The following is a 12663-nucleotide window of genomic DNA, read 5'->3' on the forward strand; positions in this document are numbered from 1 at the left end:
AACTCCTTTGCCCATGTAGTGGCTTCTTTCTCTAGGAAAGACTTCTTTTTCTTATTTTTCTCCTCTTCAATTCTTTGTTTTTCTGGTGTATCAGTGACAATCATACACCTTCCATGTTTTCCTCCTCTACCAGAAGTCTAACTGGGAGGTGCTCTTGGCAATGGGCGGATGTGTTCTGGAGTAACAGAGACAGATGATCGTAATGAAGGACTGATCGCCAAAGGCATTTCTTCTCTGTTATTTTCATTCTTGGGTGGAGTATTTGGTGTACGGATTTCACCAGGCCCTCCAGGATATGGCCTGTTTATGATTTCTGCAGGTAAGAATTAATCACCTCCGAACACTTCTTCATTGAATGGCTACATGCCAGTAACGCTGAAACCAGCTATTGTATTGTTCGGAGTGATAGCCAAAGGAAATGCCCTGTCCACTAGTGCAGAAATATCATGAATAGAAATTGCCTTTCCATGGTTGCTGAGCATCCCATCCTTGCATGTGTTATTATAGTGTGTCTTCAGAGGCCAAAGATGGTTCTGTCCAATGGCTGTAATTTGTGGCTATTACAGAGAGGGAACGTCATAATGATGATGCTGTTTTCCTTTGCCAGATGTATTGCTTCCAGTGACAGATGACATTCATGGTTTTCCATAATTAGCAGTGTATCACTGCCAGGAAAGGGATTCACCATGAAAATGAAAGTTTCAGATATTTCACAAAAAGTTCAGAATTGGACCAACCACTACAAGTAGCAATACCAAGAGTGCCAGGTGGTGCATTATTTAACATGTGATCCTTGTAATGAACTGTTGGAAATGTAATGGCTGATGAAATAAATGTTTCTGCAGCACTGACACAAACTATCATTGTAATGTTACTTCCTTGTTCCCCTGAAGTAGCTGCTCCAATTTGTTTGGCTCTTATAGCACCAATTACAAGCAGTGGTTTGTGTACTGTAGAAAACCCTGTTTCATCAAGGTTCCACACTTTTTGAAGTTATAGACAATACCTGGAATAAACTTCTTGGAGTTTCTTTAAAAAATTTCAACATTGGGCAAGTTGAAAGATGCTATTTGGCTAAAATGGCTCTGAGCACTATGCGACTTAACTTCTGAGGTCATCAGTCGCCTAGAACTTAGAACTAATTAAACCTAACTAACCTAAGGACATCACACACATCCATGCCCGAGGCAGGATTCGAACCTGCGACCGTAGCGGACGCCCAGCTCCAAACTGTAGTGCCTAGAACCGCACGGCCACTGCGGCCGGCAGATGCTATTTGACCTAGAGTAGTTGACTCTGGTTTTCTTAGGGAAATTCTGTTCTTGTAAGACTTACAAAAGATTCTATACCATTGTCTTCTGGTCAGTTCCTGTTCCTCACATGTCACTGGACATTTAATGTTAGCTTTAGCATAATGGAAGGCTAATTTCCTCAAATCATTCACAGTCATGTCAAAGTTCCATTGTGCAGCCCTTAGTATATAAGAAGGAAGTTCTTCCTCTTGCTCAATGGTGAAGACTTTTTGTGTAGCTTAGTGACTACATATTTGAAATGATTTCCACCAGACAATTCGTGGTTTTGAATGTGCCTAGCAAGGGTGCTTTTCGACTCTCCATAAGCTTAAGCTGCTTCTCGTACAGACTGTTTCTGTGTAATAACCCCATTGCCAGCTGCATCCACACATTCTGCATCTGGTTCTTCTCTTTTCCTTTCCATCTTACTCCTGCCCATCTCAAAAGAAAAAAATGAACATTAGTGAAACTGTAGATGAAACATTTGGTTGTACCTTGGGACATGTCCCAACATGAGACCAGAATAGTGTTCCAAGGTAAAACAAAGTACTCAATAAAAGAAAACAGTATCCAGACCTACATATATTCTTATATGTTTATCACTTATGGCTTCAGTAGCTTACTGAAACAGTGCCATACAAAACTATTTTTAAGAAATATAAATAATGAGCTTACCTTTTATTTATATCTTCTAAGGATGATAGCTAAATTGTACTCTCTTATATGAAAATCTGTAGAATTACTCCTCCGGCCTCAAACATCATCTAAATACAATATGGTTTCCTATTCTCTCTGGAAAAAGGTCTGCTAACTTGTTTGCATAGTTTGTAGAGTTGCCACTATAGAGCTCTATTTTCATAAAAAGTGTCCCCTGGTGAAACTGCCCCAAGACAACAAGCAAATATGTCTGGCGTGTAGCAGGAATATGTACACCACCTGTGCAGTCAGAAATGAATAAATGCTTGATTTCACAAACAGTTACAGGTAGAGCACTTGCCCGCGAAGGGCAAAGTCCCAAGTTCAAGTCTCGTTCTGTCACACAGTTTTAATTTGCCAGGAAGTTTCATATCAGCGCACACTCCGCTGCAGAATGAAAATCTCATTCTGGAAACATCCGTCAGGCTGTGGCTAAGCCATGTATCCACAATATCCATTCTGCCAGGAGTGCTAGTTCTGCAAGGTTCGCACGAGAGTTTCTGTGAAGTTTGGGAGGCAGGAGACAAGGTACTAGCAGAAGTAAAGTTGTGAGAAGGGGGCGTAAGTCATGCTTGGGTAGCTTGGTCAGTAGAGCACTTGCCCGCTAGGCAGTAGAACGCAGTTTTGATCTGCCAGGAAGTTTCATATCAGTGCACAATCCGCTGCAGAGTGAGAATCTCATTCTACTTATTATGTTAGTCTTGAGTAAAAATGAAGCACAATGTTTGTGTAATAACCTTAGTTAATTTTTTGCTCAAATAAAACTTAAATTACACTCAATTTGATGTCTCATACGAAAAGAACAAAAGTATTGTCCTAAACACATAAAAATTATTAAAAAGATATATGTATAAAAAATATTGAGGAGGAAAAAACACTCGATGTTTCTAATTATGTACTGTCGACCTATAGGTACTTATTTTCTGTCAGTGGTGGCTGCTGTGAAAAAGGACAACAGCAAGCGAACACTCTAACTTTTGAACCTCGATGATTTATTAGTTATTTTTCTTTGAATGCTGTGAGACTAATGTAGACGCTGTAATCTGAAGTACACCGCACTAAATCCACCGCGCTGTGGTACATATTGCTCCTTCTAATCCTGGTGAAACTTCGCATCAGGTTCGCAAGCACACCTTCACGTGTGCACGCTTTAAGGAGCTTCTACACATGCGCAACTGGCATGACGTAATTGCCTTACGGTCCATATACATACGGATTTTTTAAACAATGTGCACGGTTCACTGCGTGCTCTGTTAGCCCTTACCACCCAAGTTTACGTGAATGCCACCAGGTGGTAGCACACTGCAGCAGACTTACCTATATTCGCTTGCATAAATCCCGCACACTCCTCAGATATGCGAATTCAACCAGTATATAGTAAAATTAGATCGGACATTAGTTTATATTGTAGCTATACTGATAGAAAAACCTATTTTAGAGGATTTTGAATGAGATATAGTACATTTGGATTTTATTCAGGAGTAATCCATTTTGAGGCGCTGAGAACCATACAGCACATATCGTCGATTGTGAGACTACAACATTTATTCATGCTTCTGACATTTGTTGATCTTATGGTGGGTCCAGGTTTATCTGTAGTGTAGACCCACATTGAACGTACATGTAAGCATTCACGAAGAACTGTCTCACTGGTGTCTCTGATATTCATTTGAATATGGAGGGTTGAAGACAGTGTCCTTATGGCCCATGTGGCTCTCAGCGCCTCCTTCGCATTCTACTCAAGTGTCCTTGTTGGTAGCTAGTACTACTTGAATTTAGTAATTTCCGCAAACGGCAGTTTGTGTTCGGAGTCGGTTTCTGCTGTGCACGAATCGGCTTTCCTATGGAGTGTCGACATGCGCTCTGTTGAACCTGCATTAAGCACTAACAGAAAAGAAAATTTCGAGGAAAAGTTAGCATCAAAGAAACTTGGACATTCTAGACCAGATGCGTTGTCTGAGAAAGTGACGAAATTAAACAAACGTGACTACAAGCGAACATCTAGTAAAAGGTGTACAGTAAACGTAAGTTGTTTTGTGCCTGCAACGTAAGACTGCCTGATTTTCTGCGCAGAAGCTAATTCGTGAACTAATACAGTACATGAATTAGGGATCTTTTACATTTGTCCGAAAAAATAAAAAAAGCACAAGAACTCCAACTTAGACAAAAATACGAAAAGGAGAGTGGCGAAAGCTTAAACTTTATTTCGTTCTTGCCATAAACTGTACTTAATTATGAACAAAATTCCACAAAAAACAGTTCTTCCTTTTTTATTTCAGACAAGTTTGCATATTATTATTATTATTATAGACATTGGCTGAAGTTGTATAAATATATTGATACACATAGTTGTTATACAGCAGATACTATTAATTTCGAACTTTCATATTTATCTGAATTTCAAACTTTGTGAACGACAAACCGCCACAGCTGCTCGATGACCACCTGTCATTTGCACGAAGACGCATCTAATTCCTGTTTTCCTGCGGAGGGCTTGCACACGGCCGAGCAGCGGGATGACCTATGCGGGAGGTGGCAGTATCGGTTTCTGTTTACTGATTAAGTTTTCTCAAGTTAGAAAGATCGCTTATTGGAATTCACAACTTAATTATTAAAATCCAACGAAAATCGGAAACTCAACTTCTTAAAATTTAGTTTAAGCCCATTTGTTGCAATGTTTTAACATTGTACAGACACAATTTGGTGGATCCGGGGCGCTAATTCCGATGGAGAGAAGTTCCTCAGGAATTAATGAATAATTAACAACATTAATCATTAAACTGTGAGAGTACATCAGATGGACGGAAAACAGCTAATTGGTTAGTTAGTTGTATGTTCCATTAATGGATGTTATCTTAATTTTGTTTCCTAATTCTACCACTTTTTTATACGTATTTCTTTCAAGTGCTGTCGTATTGGACGGCCTTCACTACGTATTTTCAGTTGCGGTGAGCGGCGATCGCTATTATTCGTTGTTTTCGTACGTGTGTATGTGTGTGTGTGTGTGTGTGATTAACTACAGTCACCTTTTCTTTATAGGCAGTACCAAGTTGAAAATTTGCACCAGAGACCATCATATGTAAACGCCTCGTAGTTATGTTATAAACCTGTGGCTAACACTACGCTGCCTAAGGTAAGTTATATATACACTTACAGAGAACTCACGGAACTTAGCGAGCTAAGCTCGCTGACTACAAGGTGGCAGCACAGTCGACTGTGACTACAGCGCCCACGGTATATTTCGTAACTGCCTCGCGGTTACTGTAATGTTTAGAACCAGCTGCCTTCGGTCTGCGGGCTTATTCCCAGAGTGTATGTGAAACAAGAGGGCAGGGAGGTGGCATGTAGAGAAAGGTAGGTAAGTTTGTTAATGTACGTAATTGCAATAGCTTTCAGTAGGTAACTATTAAAAAAACGGTTTCATTTATTTTCAAATATGACGTGACCGATTTCCTGCTGTCTGACATATGCGTTATAGTTCGTGATGATTGAAGAAAGTGGATCACAGGTTCTGCTATGTCGCATTTTTGACGTCATTCCAGTACATTTGAGGTCATTATGGCGCGCAAAGAAAACTGAAGGCCCCGTCTTCGGTAACAGTGAGTTGTGGCTGCAGAAAACACTATAGATGTTCAGTCGCCTGAAATCTGTCACAGTGTAGTTACAGCGATAATTCATTACTTGGCGCTGTTTATTCTGTGACAGACGAATTATGGTACATTTCAGTTTTTGTTAAATTTTTGCGTTTAGTCTTGAGAAAAGATGAGGAAGGTAGAGAGGTAATTCAAGTGTTCATAATGCGAGCACGAAGCTTCATTATTTTTTGGTTCGTCTGTGTTCCTTTTGTTTTCAAAAGCCTGTGTTGACGTGCTTAGCTGTCACTGACTGAATGTGAGTAGGTTTATAGCCATTTCTTCCCCACTGTTGTCTAAATAAACGCGTTATCTCATTCAGTATCCTTCGGCAAATTGTTGCTATGACAACAGTTGATACCTGCTATGTTAGTCATAATATGTCTCTTTCGAGAGAGATCCGCACTGAAAAATCGACTACTGCGCGCCTTTTATATGAGAGATTTAAAAAAGTGCGAGAAAAAGTAAACGAACGGCACTGCACATTTTACATACCTATTACGTAGGTAGGATATTAAGTGAATACAGCTTACTGCACCACTGTCGCATGTTTATTGACGAAACACAATATTCTTTTTACATGAAGTTTCTCCCCGAATGAATATACCGGCTGCGTGGTTTCTCTCCATCGTCGCTTTTTTTTCTTTTTTTTCGTGGCGGGCTTTGAGTGGATCAATATACCTGTACGGGTGGGAGCGAGGTCTGCCGATTCCGTACGAACGAGAGTCGATACGTGCGCTAATATCTGGTTTCCGTTCAGGAAGCAAGAACATTCTCGCACCATCTGCGCCGGAGAACTGGGCGTTATGTGCGTTATTCCGCGTCTTCTTTTGTTGACGCGAGCGGAAGTAGCTCTTTTGTTGTAGGTGGAAGGGGAGCAATTGACTCGGTGACTTCGGTTTACGGAATTCAGGCAAGTAACCTGCAGTAAGTCGTGGCGTCCTCTTCCCTGCCTGAATAAGTGTGGAACTGGTGTCAATTTGGAAGTGAGATGCGGATCAACACGCGCTTCCGCAAGGGTGGGCGTGCCCGCCACGACGACGAAAATGCCCAGGGTTTGTAACGCGAAGGACTGGCAGCTGTTGGATGCGCGAGTGCTCGCGGCCTTGGGAGAGTAGATTCTAAAAATAATGCTCGGTTGTGACGATGTCGACAGTACGAAAGCGCAGGGTTCACTGCCGCATCTCCGTCGATTTCTTCCATAGGCGATTAACAGGGCAAAGATGTTAGATTTTGGAGTCAAATATTGAAAATTAATATCTTCCTATTGTCTAGAGTCAAAATGGCTACCGATGGAAAAGCAAGGTATCGCCCCAAATGACGGCGTTGCCTTGCTTACCCCCCCCCCCTCCCCCCAATGCGGAACAACAGTTCATAATTTTCATTCCTAGTTGGAATACCTTCGATCTTGACTTAAGAGCAAAAGAAGTACCCACTTGACCATCGTATTTTCCAAAGGCTGTAACGTCTCCCACTAGGTAGGTGTTTGAATGATTTGCAACGAAAAATAGTTCATTATCGTCTACGACACGTAGCACAGATTCATTGTTTCACGGAGAAATGATCTTATCATGTTGTATCTGCTGGCAAAACTTTCTGATGCCATCTCTAAGCTTCGGTGCCAATACATAATTTCAAATTTCATTTAAAATTCTTTATCCCGCTCCAGTTTATTGCCTTTTTTCATTCTCTTGCCAAGTCCCGACGCGATCGGCCGTTTTTCCAAGTCTCTTCGCTCATCCTGTTAGTCTCACCGTCTTCTGTTTTCATGTCTTTGTCGAGGCCGACTGGTTGCTCACTCACTGGTGCCCTTGGCGTGGGAGGTGACCTTAGACGCACTGGATTTACATGAAATAAAAAATTCTTAGTGCAAGCTTCATTTGTAGAACGAGGTAGACATGCAAGTTGAAAATTTAATCTCTCGTCCGACACAACTATTACTATTGCAGAGCTTATCTAGCGTTCTCGATGCGTTTCATTACTCAGTCAGCAAGGGTCAAGAGAACATGCCACTTTTCTCTGATTCAGCTGCCTGTTAACCTGAAGTGTCACTTTTTTCTTTTTTTATCTGGGGAGAAGCGTTAGTTATCAAATCTCCCAGGACATACCATAAGAAAGATAAGGAAACTCCTTTCAATCAAGGCACAAGTCACGAAAGGCAACGAAACAGCAGGTAAACTGGCAAAGGAGGCGGTTCCACGGAGGCCTTTGCGCAACAGAGGGAATTCTGCGATACAACGCCCAGTTCCGGCTGGACTAGAAAAAAGTAAGCATCTTGTCAGCACCGATGAGGCGAGCAACATACATATCACGGGCGACGCATCGCTGGACTGGCGATAATCTCTCTTCATGACGATCACAGTTTCGTTTTAACGTGGATATTTCAAGTAGCTCCTCGACCGTATTGATCTGGCTACATCTTCCTTGTATGCCCACTGAAAAGAGGAGAATATCTACATCCATACTCCGCGAGCCACCTGACGGTTTGTGGCGGAGGGTACCTTGAGTACCTCTATCGGTTCTCCCTTCTATTCCAGTCTCGTATTGTTCGTGGAAAGAAGGATTGTCGGTATGCCTCTGTGTGGGCTCTAATCTCTCTGATTTTATCCTCATGGTCTCTTCGCGAGATATACGTAGGAGGGAGAAATACTGCTTGACTCCTCGGTGAAGGTATGTTCTCGAAACTTCAACAAAAGCCCGTACCGAGCTACTGAGCGTCTCTCCTGCAGAGTCTTCCACTGGAGTTTATCTATCATCTCCGTAATGCTTTCGCGATTACTAAATGATCCTGTAACGAACCGCGCTGCTCTCCGTTGGATCTTCTCTATCTCTTCTATCAACCCTATCTGGTACGGATCCCACACTGATGAGCAATATTCAAGCAGTGGGCGAACAAGTGTACTGTAACCTACTCCCTTTGTTTTCGGATTGCATTTCCTTAGGATTCTTCCACTGAATCTCAGTCTGGCATCTGCTTTACCGACGATCAACTTTATATGATCACTCCATTTTAAATCACTCCTAATGCGTACTCCCAGATAATTTATGGAATTAACTGCTTCCAGTTGCTGACCCGCTATATTGTAGCTAAATGATAACGGATCTTTGTTTCTATGTATTCGCAGCACATTACGCTTGTCTACATTGAGATTCAGTTGCCATTCCCTGCACCATGCGTCAATTCGCTGCAGATCCTCCTGCATGTCAATACAATTTTCCATTGTTACAACCTCTCGATATACTACAGCATCATCCGCAAAAAGCCTCAGTGAACTTCCGATGTCATCCACAAGGTCATTTGTGTATATTGTGAATAGCAACGGTCCTACTACACTCCCCTGCGGCACACCTGAAATCACTCTTACTTCGGAAGACTTCTCTCCATCGAGAATGACATGCTGCGTTCTGTTATCTAGGAACTCTTCAATCCAATCACACAATTGATCTGATAGTCCATATGCTCTTACTTTGTTCATTAAACGACTGTGGGAACTGTATCGAACGCCTTGCGGAAGTCAAGAAACACGGCATCTACCTGGGGACCCGTGTCCATGGCCCTCTGAGTCTCGTGGCCGTTAGCGCGAGCTGGGTTTCACACGATCGTCTTTTTCGAAACCCATGCTGATTCCTACAGAGTAAATTTCTATTCTCCAGAAAAATTATACTCGAACATAATACGTGTTCCAAAATTCTACAACTGACCGACGTTAGAGATATAGGTCTATAGCTCTGCACATCTGTTCGACGTTCCTTCTTGAAAACGGGGATGACCTGTGCCCTTTTCCAATCCTTTGGAACGCTACGCTCTTCTAGAGACCTACGGTACACCGCTGCAAGAAGGGGGGCAAGTTCCTTCGCGTACTCTGTGTAAAATCGAACTGGTATCCTATCAGGTCCAGCGGCCTACCCTCGTTTGAGCGATTTTAATTGTTTTTCTATCCCTCTGTCATCTATTTCGATATCTACCATTTTGTCATCTGTGCGACAATCTAGAGAAGGAACTACAGTGCAGTCCTTCCTCTGTGAAACAGCTTTGGAGAAAGACATTTAGTATTTCAGTCACATCCTTGTTGCGTAGTTTAAACGTCTCGGCATAATTAGTGCTTAATACATGTGTTTGCGGAATTGATCGGTTTCTTGCAAACTCGCCTACCTACTTTCTTTTAGAATTTCGCTGGTTAGCGAACGTTTATGCATTTTTGTAGTGAAGAAAGACTTGGCTCTTTAAGGTTGATTACACTGAGGTGACAAGTCATGGGATACCTCCTAACATCGTGCCGGACCTCATTTTACTCGGCGTAGTGCAGCAACTCGACGTGGCATGGACTCAACAAGTCGGTGCAGGTACCCTGCTACCTCTACAGCTGTCCTATTGCGAAAGTGTTGCCGGTGCAAGATTTTGTGCACGAACTGACCTCTCGATTATGTCCCAAAAATATTCCACGGGATTCATGACGGGCGATCTGGGTTGCCAAATCATTTGCCCGAATTTCCAGAATGTTCTTCAAACCAGTCAAGTAGAATTGTGGCCCGGTGATATGGTGCACTGTCAAGCATAAAAATTTCATCGTTGTTCGGCAGCATGAAGTCCATGAATGGCTGCAAATGATCTCCATGTATGTAAACACAGCCCGCACCATAATGGAGCCACCACCAGCTTGCACAGTGCATTGTTGACAACCTGGTGCCATGGCTTCGTGGGATCTGTGCCACACTTGAATCCCGCCATCAGCTCTGATCAACTGAAATCGGGACTCATCTGACCGTCCCACAGTTTTCCAGTTGTCTAGCGCCCAACCGATACGGTCAGCCCAGGAGAGGCGCTGCAGGCGAGGTGGTGCTGTTAGCAAAGGCGCTCGCGTCGGTTGTCTGCCGCCACAGCCCATTAACGCCAAATTTCGCCGCACTGTCCTACCGGACACGTTCGTCGTACGTCCCACATTGATTTCTGTGGTTATTTTACGCGGTGTTGCTTGTCTGTTGCCATTGGCAATTCTTCGTTAACGCCGCTGCTCTCGGTCGTTAAATGAAGGCTGTAGGCCACTGCGTTGTCCGTGGTGAGAGGTAATGCCTGTAATTTGGTATTCTCGGAAAAGTCTTGACGCTGTGAATCTCGGGATACTGAAGTCCCTAACGATTTACGAAACTGAATGTCCCATGCGTCTAAATCCAACTACCAATCCGCGTTGAAAGTCTATTAATTCCCGTCATGCGGCTATAATCACGTCGGAAACCTTTTCACATGATTCACCTGAATACGAATGACAGCTCCGCCAATGCAATTTTATGGCTTGTGTAAGCGATACGACCACAGTCTGGCTATGTGCAATCGCTATCCCATGACTTTTTGTCACCTCAGTGTATAGATTGGAGGTCTTTTAAGTAATTAACAATGTGTGTGCGTGCGCCTGTACATGTGCTTGTGTAGAATGTGAAGTAGAAAAATGTTACTTGTCGGTGATAAGCGAGGTCGAGAGGTCAAATACTAAGCAATAATAGTAATTGCCTTAGTTATATTTACAAATACAGAATGAAGATATTCGTTGTTACGTGACTTCCTTTGATGAACGATCCTAGAGTTTGATTTAATAACTAACGATAAACTTGGATCCATATGGCAAGACGGATACACGATTCATAGGCACATTGACCTGTATGTAATAGATCCTTAAAAAAGCGAGCTGGTTTTGACTCGCATGGTATATTTTTATTTGTCGGTTGACTTCATTGTTGCCGGCCGGGGTGGCCGAGCGGTTCTAGGCGCTACAGTTTGGAGCCGCGCGACCGCTACGGTCGCAGGTGCGAATCTTACCTCGGGCATGGATGTGTGTGATGTCTTTAGGTTAGTTAGGTTTAAGTAGTTCTAAGTTCTAGGGGACTGATGACCTCAGAAGTTAAGTCCCATAGTGCTCAGAGCCATTTTGAACTTCATTGTTGCCTCACATTTGGGTTTCCATAAACATTCCGATTATCGCTTCAGTCGGAATTTCTCGCATTTATTCATTGTATGTCTAACCATGGAACAGTTTACTATTGCGCGACGTGTGCTGATTGTGAAAACATTTTATCAGAACGGAGAAAGTTGTGTGGCAACTGTGAGGCGTCTTCGCACGATTTTAGTGAGCAATAGAGCACCGAATGAATCGAAAGCTCTCAGAGGTATTTTACAGTTCAATGAAATGGGTTCAGCAGTGAACTTCATAAAGAGTTCAGGGCGCCCTCATTTTGGGCGGTCTGTGCAAACCATTGCGGTGCTTTTGACAGTGTGGCTGTTAACCGAGTGGAGTGGATTCTTCGCCATTTCCAACAATTGGGCCTAGGATATACTTCAGTACGTCGAATTCTCCGGTATGATCTACATTACCATCCTTACAGAATTCGGTTAACACTAAGCTGAAAGAAGCTTGATCAGAGAAGAAGCGACAGGAAAACGACAGTTTTGCTAGGAGTATCACCTTCAGGGGTGAGACGCATTTCCTCCTAAACGGATACACGAATAAAGAGTTACTGTATCTGCGGTCATACAATCCTTCCATAATTCAAGAGTGGGAAATGCACCCGGAAATCGTTATCGTGCAATGATGAGAGATTTTTTTTGGCCCCATTTCAGTAGAATGGAGGTTCAAGAGTTGTGCCACCGATCACGCTTCCTGCGAAACAAATTAATTGCTCCATGAGGAATTTCCAGATCGCCTCATTTCCCATAATGGTGATAAACAGTTGCCACCAATGTCATATGACTTAATCCTTTGCGATTTTTTTCTTTGGGGTTATAGTAAATCAGTGGTGTATGTCAAAAAACCCCGAAACATTCGAGAGTTAAAGGAGGAAACTCGATTTGTTCGCGAAATGTAAGTGTAGTATTATCAGGTAGTGGTAGCGAATTCACGGGCAGAGTTCTTGTATTGCAGCGCAGCAGAGTAGGTCGCAAGTCAAACATTGCTCATCCCTGAAATGGGGAGGTGTGGTGAACATATTTTTTGTCTTTTCCTGATGTGTTTTGCAAAAATTAAGTTCATAATTTGATGTATCAAAACCGCTGT

The 12663-nt window shown here is 42.7% G+C and overlaps 1 protein-coding gene across 6 annotated transcripts in view; it reads left to right on the forward strand.

Annotated features, from left to right (window-relative positions):
• Positions 1–5265: 5265 nt before the first annotated feature.
• The window catches only part of LOC126262307 (uncharacterized), a 231160-nt gene continuing 223762 nt past the window's right edge, over positions 5266–12663 (forward strand). The window contains exon 1 of one of the 6 annotated variants that reach the window (XM_049958845.1): positions 5266–5342. The gene's annotated coding sequence lies outside the window, so the exon portion shown is untranslated. Of the gene's footprint in view, positions 5347–12663 lie in introns of all 6 variants that reach the window. The other 5 variants (XM_049958847.1, XM_049958850.1, XM_049958846.1 and 2 more) reach the window with 5 other exon arrangements.

This window comes from Schistocerca nitens, chromosome 6 (assembly GCF_023898315.1).
Source record: "Schistocerca nitens isolate TAMUIC-IGC-003100 chromosome 6, iqSchNite1.1, whole genome shotgun sequence".
Classification (NCBI taxonomy): Eukaryota; Metazoa; Arthropoda; class Insecta; order Orthoptera; family Acrididae; genus Schistocerca; species Schistocerca nitens.